The sequence below is a fragment of the Castor canadensis genome, chromosome 13 (genome assembly GCF_047511655.1).
Source record: "Castor canadensis chromosome 13, mCasCan1.hap1v2, whole genome shotgun sequence".
NCBI lineage: Eukaryota > Metazoa > Chordata > Mammalia > Rodentia > Castoridae > Castor > Castor canadensis.
The window spans coordinates 30329608-30345187 of NC_133398.1; positions in this window are offsets into that span (position 1 = coordinate 30329608).

Genomic DNA, 15580 nt, shown 5'->3' on the forward strand with positions numbered 1-15580 from the left:
ATGTTACATGTTTTTATTTGTAATTTTTTCACCGGCATTTTTGGCTAAGAAGAGATGTTTGTGAGTTGTGCTTTGAAAATATGCAGCACTTATATCTTCAAGCAAATAGCTTGGAAAAGACCAATTTGATAGCTAAGAATGAAAAAGGATTAAGAGAGATAAATTATGTAAACTTTCTTTATTAAAATGAGCACTATGCAAATATTTCATATGTTTTTAATTTTAGCTGAGTTAACCAATGGCTGATTGCTTTCTTTTGTAGCATCTTAATGAAAAATGAAGGGGGTTTTTCTTCATAATTTTCCATAGATCTTCTCAATATTTAAGGATGAAGTTTTCATTTTCAAAAGTTAGTTCTAAGAATATAAGTTTCAACTTTGTGACAAATTGAAGATAGAGCATCATTTATAGAAAAATAGCTTATATATTTAATTTAAATTTTTGCTCTTCATCTTCACTGTCACATCTTTTATAATTCACAATGCAATTGTTTTATATGTGACCTTTATTCATTTATTTATTCAATCATGCATAAAATTATCAAAAACTAAGTGATCAACTACTCTTTGACAGATCTTGTCCTGCTGTCCACATAAAGCCTATGACATTTTGTGGGTAATAATCCTTCATTGCATAACTTGGTTTTCTTCTCACACTGCATTGAAAAACTGCAAGTTACATGCCTTGAGGACCCCAGACTCTCTTTCTATCATTAAGTAGCCAAATAGCTACCTGGGTTCAGGCTTCTCTCAGCTTTTGTAGATTTAGATGAAATACTACACCATAGAATATCAGATCTGAAATTCTGATGTCCTCAACGTAGGCCAAATGATGGAACCAAATGAAATGAAAGTTTCTCCTCAGGTGTTGACATTTGACCAACCGGAGCAAGGAGAGAGTGCCCCCTAACTCCCCCCTCTCTCCTACACCAAGGAATAGTTTACCTTCATAGTTCAATCCGACAAACCTTGTGTAGGTAGTATGTGAATCTTTCTAGCATTTCTAAATCTTTTGGGAATTAAGTGGTACCAACATTGATAATAGGTCATTTTTCAATGCTTCCACGCTTTCCTCACATCCTCCTTTTATCCCGTTTGTCACTAAATTTTGAGTACTTACTTTGTTCATGTGTACTTAGTGAGCACACACTAAGGCATCGCCTGTCAATTGACAGTTTTCTCTGTGTTACACTGTCATATTGTGTCAAATACTGTATAAAAGTCTTGGTCATAAAATTCCACTTCTGCTGTGCCTATTGAAATCAGTGTCGCCAGGAGAAGAAAATCTCGCATTGGGACATAGTGAATATCTCTTGCTGCAAAATAGCCACTGTTTAAGAATTTACAAAAAAAGAAAAGAAATCTAAAACTCAAAATTTAGGGGGAGGTTTATTGATTTGATTTACAAAAAGAAGCATTAAGGTAACTCTAAAGACTTACAGCAAGCACCACTTTTCTTTAGCCCTGTCCATATGCTGTTCTGTTTCACAGAACAAAACTCGCAGAGGTAGGTGACCCATAAAGGGGCCAACAAATTGCATCTGCTGAATTATCAGCATCCTTCATTGTTTTAATGAACTGTAACAGCTACGCAATGAATCAATCAGCCATGGGGAGAGGATGCCCTGGGGGTGAGCAGCAGAGCCTGCGAGAGTCAAATCTCTTAAATGAAATGAAATCTCTCTTCAAAACCTACTAATAATTTGAAGAAATAACAGTGGAAAAGAATGTAAAAATGCTTTTATGACTGAAGTGAGTGTTTTATGAGTGCACAAGCTGCACTTGGAATTTAAATACAGGGCTTTTTTTCCGATTTGTAGACTTCTATGTACTTAGAGATCCAGCATTTAAGAAATATGGCATGGAAAAACAAGTTATTTACAAAATATTATAAAGGAAAGATAACTATTTTTTGAGTACTACTAAGGTACTTTGCCTGAATTTCTTCAGAGATCTGCACAATCACCACAAGTCAGATATATTTTGCCACTTGGGAGTTTTCCCAAGTTTTAAAATTGATGAAGCCTAGATGCAATAATACATTTGAGTGAGTCCAAAATTTAGGCTTCTTCTCCCCCCACACCATTATATTGTATAAGTTTTTCATTTAGTTTTCTCCTTCCATGATACTATGCATATTTACTGTGATTAAACTAGATTTCCAGTGACATTGATTTAATACTTTTAGTAGTAGATAAGAAAGAAGGTACACATTTTAAATAAAAATGTGATAGGTCAGATATTTGCCTGATAGCTGATCTTTCTTCAATTAGATAATATAGTCCTAGGTGACATCATTCTTTACTATGTTACCCTTTTGGGGGGATATAGCATGTAGCTTCCCAGAGCCTCACATGTTAAGAACAGCATGCATTTGTCTATTTGAGGCTAAGCCTCTATGAATGATCTCATCCACTTTTATGTTTTCTATTACCAACTATAGCATTTTGGTTCCCAATTTGTATCTCTATTTTTATTCTCACCATTACCTTCCAACTGGGTGAAAGATTTCTGAGGTCAAACGATAGTCCTGGTATTTCTGGAATATAAGAAAGTCTTTTTTTCTTTCTTCCTTTTTTTTTTTTTTGTGGAACTGGGGTTTGAACTCAGGGTCTACTCTTTGAGACACTTTACCAGCCCTTTTTTTGTGTTGGTTTTTTCCCAGAAAGAGTCTCACGAACTATTTGCCTAGGTTGGTTTTGAACCAGCATCCCTCCTGATCGCTAGGATTACAGGCATGAGTCACCAGCTCCTGGCTTGAAAGAAAGTCCTATGGTCATTATAACTTTCCAATAAAATCACAACTTAATACTCAAAATGCTTGTATTACATAGTGAAAAATACACTGCAGGTTAGATACTTTACCTGTTGACAGTGTTATCTTCTCCTTTACTATTTTTCTATTGTTCATCCCTAATGTTTTGGGGAAAATAGGGACATAGAGATCAGGAATGATTGGTAGTTTTGGTTTTTAAATTTTTTTTAAACTAAGGTTGTGAACATGGTATTACCATGAGTAGGTTTACAAGTTGTTGAAATGTTCCTGTTTTCTTAATAGAGGATTTTGTTAGTATTTGGGGCACTGCTACCCTCTCTGACACATAGTTGCACACACACACACACACACACACATACACACACACGCACTGCCTTGATGTTGATAAATCTGTCCCAGACCTCTTGTTGGTTGTCCTTATCTCATAGCCATATATCCATAAGCACATTTTCTTCCATTGCACTTATCACCATCCAGTATTCAGCAGGACACTCATATTCCTTATGTGACCCACAGCTGATCCGCTAGACCCATTCATGCTTTCTCTTCCTAAGTTACCTCTGTGAATGGAGGTGGATCCCAAAGGAACAGCTACTCCCTTTTGCTCTGCCAGTAGAATAGACAATTAACTAATCGGTCATTTTGTGTATTACCTTGAAGGTTTAAAATCCATCTTCAGTGTGTTTTTTCTAAACTTCTGGATCATAAATCAAGCTCTCCAATAATTCCCTTAAATCTCCAAAAAGAAAAGGAAAAAGAGACAATGGCTTGGCCTGGCTGCACAATCACAGCATTCATAAATAGATCTCCTTCAACTTTTTCATTTTAGGCCACAGAACTTTGTAAGCCTCTTCTGAGGGTAAAAAGCCCAAACAATCTTCAGAAATTTTCTTTTTGCAGTCTCAAAAAAGGTCTGTCTCATGAGTGGTTTTGGTACTTAATGTCTGATGAGTATTTGTGTCTCATTCAAATAAAATTTAACATTCTATTGTGATAAATATGTCTACCTGATATCCTCATTTGAGTCATATCAGGCATGCTAAAATTAATATAATAAAGATGATTTGCAGGCTACCTCCTTTATCCTCATGTTAGTAAATGCCATTCACATCCATCCAATTATGGACCAAACGACTCAGAATACAACTTTATTCTTTTCTGTAACCCACCATATATGTAACCTATCAGCAATTCTTATTCAGACTACTTCAAAAAGGCATAATTCAATGTGAGTCCATTTTCACTGCTACCAGTCTATCTTCCTCTTTCATGTTTGATTAAACAACTCTAATAACTTTTTCAGTGGTCCTTCTGCTCCAAGCTTGGCACAATATTCATGATCCCTTATAATTGCTTTTCTTTATTTACAATGGCCTTCAAAAATAGTTTGCATTGTATCACTCCTCTTTTTAAAAATTTGATGTCTCTCCATTGTCCTTATTGTTAGCATTGTCCTTATTGATAATATTAAAATAAAAAATATCTTGCTTGATTAAACACATGTATACCTCTTCAACCTCATCTTTTTTTTTATTCATATGTGCATACAATGTTTGAGTCATTTCTCCCCCCTTCCCCACCCGTCTCTTACCCCCTCGCCCCCTCCATCTCCTCCCCACCCCCCCACTACCTGGCAGAAACTATTTTGCCTTTATCTCTAATTTTGTTGAAGAGAGAGTATAAGCAATAATAGGAAGGAACAAGGGTTTTTGCTAGTTGAGATAAAGATAGCTATACAGGGAGTTGACTCACATTGATTTTCTGTGCATGTGTGTTACCTTCTAGGTTAATTCTTCTTGATCTAACCTTTTCTCTAGTTCCTAGTCCCCTTCTACTATTGACCTCAGTTGCTTTAAAGTATCTTCTTTAGTTTCTCTGCATTGAGGGCAACAAATGCTATCTAGTTTTTTAGATGTCTTACCTATCCTCATACCTCCCTTGTGTGCTCTTGCTTTATCATGTGATCAAAGTCCAATCCCCTTGTTGTGTTTGCCCTTGATCTAATGTCCGCATATGCAGGAAAACATATGATTTTTGGTCTTTTGGGCCAGGCTAACCTCACTCAGAATGATGTTCTCCAATTCCATCCATTTACCAGCAAATGATAACACTTAGTTCTTCTTCATGGCTGCATAAAATTCCATTCAACCTCATCTTATTTCAAATCACACTAGCTCCCTTTATTTCCATAAAATTGTCAATCACCACTATCTCAGGGTCTTTCACCTGCCATTCTATCATTCTGCACATTTCCCTCCTGAATTTCCATGAGGCTGATCCATATTTAGCACTCAAATCTCAATTAGCATGACATAATTGCAAAAGTCCTGATAACCTAAAACAAAGTACTTTCTTTACCAACCCTTATTCTCCATTGTATCAGCTCAATTTCCTTTCCCCTCATAAAGCTTACATTTATAAGACATTTTGTACTTTTAGTTTATATTTTATCATTCATTTATCTCCATTTTGCAATAGGTTAGATTTTCAAAGATAATTCTCCCATTGACAACTGTTTTTCCAGTCATAAATATTTCTAATTATAAACCGTACATCTATATTTGAGTTGTAAACACATATAATCCATCCACATTATAAAAGCTTTTTAAACTATACACAAATATTTTCTATGGATATTTTCAATTATTTTTTTAAGTTTGACTAAGGAATTTCATTTATCTAAAAATTCACAAGTTATATTAATCTTGTACTGTATAATGAACATTGCCTAAGCATTCAATGAACAACATAACATGATAAGTACAATGATAAAAATGCATGGATGATGTGAAAATAAATAGATGAAGATATAAAAGGCAGTAATGTGATAGAGAGGATTTTGTTAGCCAGAATTATTTTCATCAGAATGAGCATCAAAACTAGGATTGCTTAGGATCATTTAAGACCAAAGGGACAGAGAAACAATGACTTACTGCTGAATAAAAGCACATAGGACTATGAATAATAAAGAATACAATCTTAGAAATTTGTGACAAAAAACACATTTTAGATGTTGAAATTAAAATAAAAATATAGTGAATTATACTGTGATTTAATATAAATTATAGCTGATGACTTTGTCCTTCAAAAAGATCTATCCAAGAAGCTCACAGAGAACTCTTAGATGAGTTCTGCTTTGAAGAGTGTTTCAGTGGTTTAAGAAATGATGATGATACCAGTTAAGGAGGTAGCTTGATGCAAAGAGCAATTCAAGATACAATTTCAACAACAGAAAATTCAAGATGAAGTGACAAGCTGCAAAAATGAGAGAATTGTCAAGAATGACATATTGGTCTCTGACTCTATAGTGCAAAGACTGTGAGGGAGAGCACATTTAAAAATTAATGTTGGTGTCTCAATAGGTTCAAACAAAGCCAATGACAAAATTCAGCATCATTTCATGATAAAGGCCCTGATTAAACAAGGAATAGAAAGAATATACCTCAACATAATAAGGGATGATATGACAAGCCTATAGCCAACATCATACTAAATAAGGAAAAGTTTTTAAAGCATTTTCTCAAATTCAAGAACAAGACAAACATGTCCACTCTCTTCTCTTTTATTCAAAATAGTCTTGAAATTCCTAGCTAGAGCAATAAGACAGGAAGAAGAAATAAAAGGAATTCAAATAGGAAAGGAAGAAGTCAAACTATTACTATTTTCAGATCACTTGATCTTATGCCTAAAAGAACTGAAAAATTCCACTAAAAAATTCCTAGGCATAAAAACCTTTGGCAAAATATCAGTATACAAAATCAGTTTACAAATATCAGAATTTCTACATAACAATAAAGTAGAAAGAGAAAAATGGAGGGGTGAATCAATTCAGGATACAATATATATATAAGCATGGAATTGTCATAATGAACCTCTCTGTATAGATACTTTAAACAAAAATGTCTTTTTTCAAAAAAGTAGAACAAGAAGGTAAAACATATCCTATCTGGGTGTGGGTGACAGTAAAGGGATGAGGATATAGGAAAGGCTTCAAGAGGGTGAATATGATAGAAATGCTATGAAACACCATGTATAAAAATGGAAAAATGAAATCTGTTGAAACCACTGTAATTGGGGGAGACAGGATAAAGGGGAATGATGGGGGGTGAATTTAACCAATATATAGTGTAAGTACTTTTGTAAATGTCACTATGTACCCCAAATACAACAATAATTTGATAATAAAAAAGAAATTCAAAATAACCTAGTAGTATAGCATATAAATTAATAACATTACATATGATGACTTAATGCTTGTTAATATAATATAAATAAGCATAGATTATAAGTATATAAATAAGAGAAACTATAAAAAATAATTAATGTTGGGGTACGGGTCTGTGGTTTAGTAGTGGAGCACTTACCTAATACAAGTAAGGCCCTGAATTTGATCCTCAGCACCTCAAAAATAGTAACATAAAAATTATGTTTCATGAAGTGAATTTTGTAGTATGCGGGAGATTTCAAGTTTGAAACCCTTAGGTGAGGATTGAGAAAGATCTGTATTGAAGGTATGTGAGTTTAAAATGACACAAAAGGGTGTTTTGACTTAAATGATCACAAAAATTATGTTTCACTTTCATGTCAACAACTGCTATGAAAATTTGATTTTGAATATTCAAGTAACCAAAGTTGATTTTAGAGCTTCAATTGGACAGGAATGCTGTGAGCAATTTGGTAAACTTTCTGATTAATGAGGAAGTGTGACTGCAAGTCCTAAATTAATGGACAACACAGGTGAAAAAAGTTGTAATGTGTGCTGGATAATCTTCAAAGGAAATAAATTTAATTAAATTTGAAGACTACTGGTCTGAAATCAACACTGGTACTTTAAGCATATAATCTCTAACTTCAAATCCTAAAATATATACAGCAAATGAGTGAGAGACCTTCTGTTGAGAGGACTGCAGTAATAATGTTCTCTGGAAAGGAATATTAGGCCTCTTTATAGCAACTAATCTTCATACTCCTCGAAAGAGTTGGGGATGTAAGTGTGCTATTTAGAATGGAAAGAGTAGTGTAGCACAGAATTAAGAATATACTAAGTAACTGTCCTAGTCTTTCAAATGGATGTTTTCCATAAATTTGTATTAAGGTAAGCCTATGGTAGAACAATGCTGAAGTTAGTGGCTGTATTTATATTTGAAAGTGCACATGTTTAGAAATGATGTGATGATGGATTTGGAAGCATAAGAGACCCTCTCTCATAGATTTATTTTACATTCTGTTCAGAGAAATGTATTTGGTAGCATAGGGTATAAACACAGAAAAACAAGTTAATAAGAATCATAGCAATAACTTAAGAAAAAATCATCACTATCATAACAATTCCATTGTAATGAAATAAAGTTAATAATTTTTGCATAATTTCATTTTGGCTACATTTTTCATAATTTCACAAAAGACTTACTGTTTCACCTTGGGTCATGTTGTTACCCCACTGGAGGAAAAAGGGAAGTCTCTTATGTTTAAATGAACTGAAATTCATATACCACAAAATTGACTATTCTAAAGTGAAACGTTTGGTGGCATTCAGTACAGTCACGAACACTACTTCTACATAATTCTAAAACATTTTCACTATCAAAATAAAACCCCATTCTCATTAAACAGTTGCCTGTCATCCTTCCCTTCCCCTAACTTCAGGCAAACACCTGTTTAGTTTTTGTCTCATTAGATTGACCAATTCTTTATATTTCCTATAAATTAAATGATAGTTAATGTGACTATTTCGTCTTTGACTTCTTTTTCTTAGCACAATATTTTTGAAGTTCATCCTTACTCTGACATATATCTGTGCTTATTTCTTGTTACAACATGGAGTAATTTTATGAAGTAACATTCTATTGCATGCATATACCACAATTTATTTATCCTTTCAGTAATCGATGGCCATTTGAGTTGGTTTCATTTTTGGCTATTATAAATAGTGCTGATATGAAATTTATGTACAAGTATTTGTTAACATGAATTTTGAGTTCTCTGAGTCCAATAGCCAAGAATGGGATTTCTGACTCTCACGGTAACTCTGTTTCATTTTTTGAGGAATTACCAAACTAATTTCCATGGTAATCCAATTTTACATTCATATAATTAATATACTAGGGTTCTAATTTTTCATAGCTTCTTTAAGACTTGTTGTTTGCTATTTTTAAATAGCATCGTAATAGGTATAAAGTAATGTCTACTTGTGATTTTTTTATTTTCATTTCCCTAGTGACTGATGAGTTTAACATCTTATTATGTGTTTGTTGGCCATTAGTGTGTCCTCTTTGTGGAAGTGTGTATTCAAGTCCTGTGCCCAATTTTTAATTTGGTTGTTCATGATTTTGTATATCATGTATATCTTATGTTTCACTGAAAATGGATGCATGCAAAGGCAAAGATAAAACGAGTTTAGAGAACCAAAGAAATTACATACCACAGTAATGTTAAGCTTTCCTGTCTCATTCAATGAATGATCTATTTTAGCATTTATATGTTGAATTGTTTTTGTTAGAATTTGAGGGGTGTTAATGTTCCTTAGTAGCTGTCTAAGTTGACATTCTCACCAGTTATACTTGTGTTTCATACCACCACCATACTATTGATTTATTTATCAGTTTAGCAATGATTTGTTTACTTGATTCTATAATTGTGGATATCTTTTATAAAGTTTTTATCAAGCTGCTAAAAATTGAAATGCATGCATCCTCTAGCATGATGTCAATTTCTGGATTGAAAAAGTGGATACATAGTGTTGAACACTTTCAGTAGATTAATTGGTATACTGTAATAGTTATTTAGTAGCTATTAATAGATGGATTTACTTAGAAATTGTGATGGAGAAATACTGACCGGTTAGGACAAGATTTTTGCATAGTCAATGTAAAAGAATTCAGGTGGCCAGAACACTGAGTTAGAAGGAATTTAGCCATTTAGCTGACTGAACTATTAATGTAGCACTTCCAAGTGAATTATAAGAGCTTGTTTGGAAATGTTTAAAGATTATGTACAGTATATTGAATCAGTAGGAAAGGCTTTGAAATGTTGATCTGTGAAAAGCACAAAAATTTTAACACTGAAATAGTCTCAAATAGTTCTCACAATACATTTTTCTGAGTTTGCTGAAGCTGTTATATTTTAATCACCCATGGAAGAGAATTCTAAATCCATTTAATAGGCCTGCCTTTTTTTTTACACATATCTTTCTTCTTTCAATGTAGATAAGTGAACTCAATAGACCTGCACATTTCTTCTGTGACTGTCATTATTTTCTTGAATATAAGAATGCTAATGACAGCAATTTAATCCTTTATTGTCAGGGTGAAATGCAACCAATGGAAAGCTTTTGATATGCCTGTGGATATTTAAAAATGAAATATACCTCAATAAATCCTAATAGTTTACCATATTATTGAGATGGAAAGATTATTGCTTTATTTCCAAATCTATGTCTGACCTTAAATATGTTATGGATAGCCCAGCAACTGGAAAATGCCCATGAACAAATGGCCAATGGCCCTTACTAGCTGGTAAATTATCACAGTATGCTTGTGTGAAAATTCTTGTTCTCCAGCTACACATTTGTTTGTTCAAACTATTGCTTTTTAGTGACTATTAAGTGGGAACTCTCATACTCCCAAAAGCCTTAAAATAACATTATTTCTTGAGTCTGAGAGATTTCTCTTTAAATTTTAATTACTAGTCTATTGTAGCTTTGGAAAATTGAATAATTTTCTCAATCATCCATTTTTTTGTTTGCTGATTAGTAACAACTTCCCACAAAATAGATACCAGCTTCCCTATTGTGCATGATTACTACATGAATAAACATATCAGCCATAAAAGCAACTCTTTTAAGAGTAATTCATTCCGTGAAGATGTTAGTGATTGAAATGGTTTACTCTGGCAATATTTCATTCCATGGTTTTTCTCTTCTGTCTCAATAGCAAGAGTTGGTTCATGGTTCCTTTGTATATATTTATGGCTAAAGTATATTACATGACTATGTGGTTGCTTATTTTAATAATGAGTTATTAATTGCTTTTAATTTTTTCCTTACAGTAATCAGATTAGTTTTATGTTAAGCCATTGCTCAAGTTTAGTTCTTCACAATTTATTTGTAAAATTTTGTGATTTTAATTGCTGAGTATAGATTATTGGAAACTCAACACTTTCTTTTTGGTTTTATTTATGGGAACTTAGGAAACAATTATATATAGTACCAGAAATTCCTACTCTTTACATCTTCTTCTCTATCAAAACCTAATTATTAATTAATAATATTTTACATTTATATTGGCAATTAACACTTAACATTGAGTTCTTTGTGTGCCAAGCTATGATCTAAGGGGTTTTTGTATTCTGTCACTTAATCCCTACAGCCATATGAGGTTAGTATTAATATTGTCTGCATTTTACAGATGGGAGAGAAATGTAACTCTTCCAAATTGAAGTGTTATGAGAAATGGTCATGAAAAATAATTTGATATAAAAATAATTCTTCTCAAACAGCACACCAAACTAAGAAAATTCTGAAGGTAGCTGAGATAAATTGATTAAAGCCATATGTATACAAATAAGAAACACTAGGTATACTAATTATTCTTACTTAGTTTTTCTGTTGTAGATATACTCAGACATGTAGGTAACATCTTGAGATGCTAAAATTCATATTTTGCATCTTGAACTGTGTTCAGTTTTTCATTTTCAAGCTTTAAATACAATTGAACTAATCTCTTACTTGCCTCTTCAGGAGGAATTAGTCCATTAATGTCTAAATATTGTAAAGTTTGTGAAGTTTTGTCTATTGCTCATTCTAGCCTGAAGACCCATATTATTTGGTGTACAATGCTCTCTGTTATGTGGTGCAACAATGTTAAATTAGGAAAGGAAAAGAGAGAGGGAGGGAGGGAAAAAGAGAAAGGGAGAGAGATTTCCAATAAAGATTTGATTTTATTTCTATGAAAAGTGAAGAGGTGGCACCAGACCAGCACTCATCTAGAGCTAATTTGTAAATTTACTATGTAGACAGGAGATCTTTTTGCTTATCCTTGAAAGGGAAGCTATTGTCAAATTAACCATCAAATTTACTGGGTTTTTTTAGAGGAAATAAATATTGCTATTTTTATATGTCTCTAACAAAGTGTACAAATGGAAAAATAAATCTAGGAGAGCTAATATTTCTAAAGTGACAGAAAACAGAGACATGAGAAATGTCTGGTAGATATGCTTACCTTGATTTAAATATTATATAATATGCATCATGTTATCCCATAAATATATAATATTCACATGTCAATTTTATTTACCTATTATTTCTTTGGGATTACTAGGGCTTGAACTCAAAGCTTCACACTTGTGAGGCAGGTGCTCTACCACTTGAGCCAAGTCTAAGACCCAGCCCTTTTTGTTCTGGTTATTTTGGAGATAGAGTGTTTTGGTTTTTTTTCTCAGGCCAGCCTGGACTGGAATACTATTTTAATCTTCCGTCATTGCCGGCATGAAAGTCACGATCTGCCATGCTGTTATTGGTAGAGATGGGGTTTTCAAACTTCCTGCCCATGCTTTACTTGAACCACAATTCTCCCAAACTCAGCCTCCCAAACAGCTAGAACTGTGACTCTCCCTTAAAAAAAGACGGACAGACTATACTTCCTATGGACAGAAATGTTATTCTTATTGTTTCTTTTCTTTTTTTTTTGGTGGTAGTAAAGTTTTAACTCAAGGTTTCATGCTTGCTAGGCAAGCACTCTACCACTTGAGCCAGCAGTGTTCTTATTATTTCATATGAGAATAAAGTCATTAGTATGAAATATATATCCTTTGTCTAATGCTCACCTTGACCCCACAAGCATGAGAATTTGTGACCTCTGGTCTATAGATAGTCAACCTTAGAAATACCTCTGAATTTTTATTTATATATTTATATCAGTTGAGTGTTTAGCAGCAGAAGTATGGTTCATCAGTTTAACCCAATATTCAGTGTAGATATGTCAGAAGAATGCCTCTGTCTCAGAAAATTAAGAGCCATACAGTACCTAATGGCTTACAAAACTAAATCTGTTCCCCAAATCACTTGACTATGTAGAAACTTTTTCCTTTTTTTTTCCTTAATGAAGAATATCAAGTTCAATATCTTATTCCTACAGACTTCAAATGAAATCAGATAACCCTTTATTTCAAACATAAATCCCATAATTAATATCTTGTCAATGGACTCTTACATGGATTGTTCCTTGAAAACCAAATAATAATAACTGAGTTTAAAATGCTGTGCTTAACATTTCAGGGTGATGCACAGCGAATGCAGTGGAGAGTCTTTCTGTCAATTGGATTTCTTAATGAAAATTCACTTCAATGAGAACCTATTAGTCTATAGTATATTATCACACTCTAGTTAGACCAAGCTTCATTGATAACAGGCCCACCCCACACACAGAATAAATTGCATCTTGGCACTGCAATTCTTTTATATAAATATTTTCTGTCTTTTGATTTTCAATGAGCCTTTACCATCTGTTATGTCCTTTAGTTACAAATGGCAAAGAACATAACTTACTATTGTGCCATTTACAAACTGCAAACAGAGAAGTGATTTGGTGCTTGGCATGTCTCAGTTCTTAATTCTGCAGTCAGAATTTGTTTTCTTTTTCTCATGCTTCAAATATAATGTGCGACATTATATTGAAATCTTTCCCAGAAAAGAAGGAGCATAAGAAAAGGAGAATGGTTAATTGAAAGAGTAAGCTAAGGCATACCTGCAGAAATATGATGTACCTAACGGATTGAAGTCACACAGAGGAGATGCTAAACCTAACTGTATCAGGCAGATGCCATACAGATTTCACTGCAGCCGAGGCCCCTAGTAAAGGGAAATTTGTCTTCTAAAAGGGATAAAAGACTTTTACAAAGAGACAAAGAATTAAAGGGGCACTTATTCTGTCTATCTTTTGATAAGGTACACATTCCAGAAACTTAGCAAAAATTACCTGGACATTAAAAAGACATCACAACATGGAACAGGAGACAGGTATAATAAATCTGGGTAAAATATAAAAGTTGTATTCAATTCAACTCAATTTTCATCAGCACTGTCCTTGAACAAATCAGTGTGAGTCACTTGACTGAATAAATTCATAATGAAAAGAAAAGCTGCTTATTAATAAAATGGAAAAAAAAAAAGCAGGAAGTTTTCTGAAGTGATTGATAGGAAATTGATTCTATTTTTTAAAGCCAGAGCTGAGGAGCTTTCAAAGGCTTGGCTACTTTGCTAAGGCAGGCTTCCCAGTCTGTGAGTGAGCATGCCCTTGAGAGGTTGCTTTCTGGGTGGCTTGCTCAGATCAACATTCCACAGCTGTTGGAGAGTAGACTCTGCTGCCTATGATCCTCTACCATGGCCAAGGTCATACTAATCAGAATCCTCTGTCTATAATTCATTTCTGACAATAATAAGTGTGGTCAGTATTAGAGAATATGTAGACAAACCACAGCCCTCAGGTGCTGCTATCCACCTCAAATACATTGTGTCTGTTGTAGTCCTTCCTAGGGTGAAAATCATTTTTCACCTTTTTGTATTTAAAGATCATTTGACAGTAGTCATCTCAACCCATCTTATCCATTCTTCTTTCTGAACTACCCTTTCCTTTCACAAGAGATAGAATGGAAAGAGAAAATTTTATATAAAAAGCACAGCAAAAATTTAAAAGCTGTAAATGCCCTTGGTAGTTAAAAGCAATAAAATAATTGATACAAGGTATACTTAATTTTGTTTCATATCAACATAGTTAAGCAGTCAGAAACTTTCCCTTGTCATGTATAGTCCTTCAAAGATGCAATGATTTATCAGTAAAATTACAAAGTATAGAAATGTCGCATGAAAAATAATATGAAAAGCTGGAAATTAAAACCAAGTCCAGAAAAACACTCTATAATATCTGGATATGCAAACAAACAGATGAATCACCTTTCTCTTTTCAATAATCATGGAATCAAGGAGAAAACTGAAAATTAAACTGCAGCTTATCTAGAATACTAAAATATAACAGTAAGGAAAACATGACATTTCAAGATTCCTAATTTTATCCAGTTATGGCAGTTATTAGAGGGAAAATAATGACATACATTCACAAACAAGAAAAAACAGAAATTAGTGAACTAAACACTTGATTAATTGCGTTAGAAAAAATGATAAAATAAGGGAAGGAAAGTAATAGTAAAGATTACAACAGGAAATATTTTTTAAAAATAGAATACAAAAATAAATGAAAAATAGTCTAGCAAAACCATCATAAGAGTTAAACACTAACTAATGAAAAGATAGTAAAAATGGGAAAAACATATGCACAAAATAAATAATATTAAGAGGAAATAGCATAAAAACAGAGAAAAATGAAGACAAAACCCGTGTTGCTCAACTCTAGTCAAATACTCTTGGGAAACCTAGATATAATATTTTAGAAAATTGAATTTACAAAAACTAATTCCAAAGATGAAGATAATTTAAGTGGAAAGATTCTTATTGAATAAGGAAATAATAACTGCTTTATGTATAAGTTTGAGTTCTGTGATTTTTTTTTTCTTTTATTCATATGTGCATACAAGGCTTGGGTCATTTCTTCCCCCCTGTCCCCACCCCTTCCCTTACCACCCACTCTGTGGATGATTTTTAAGGTGGCCCGATGTGTGTACATGTAAGTAAATGTGAAAATGATAAAATAAAATAAGAAAAAGGAAAAATATTAAAAAAGAAGTTTCTGCCATAAAATTCTATCAGATACTTGTAATTCTGTTTAAACAATTTCAGAATACTGGAGCTAAAATA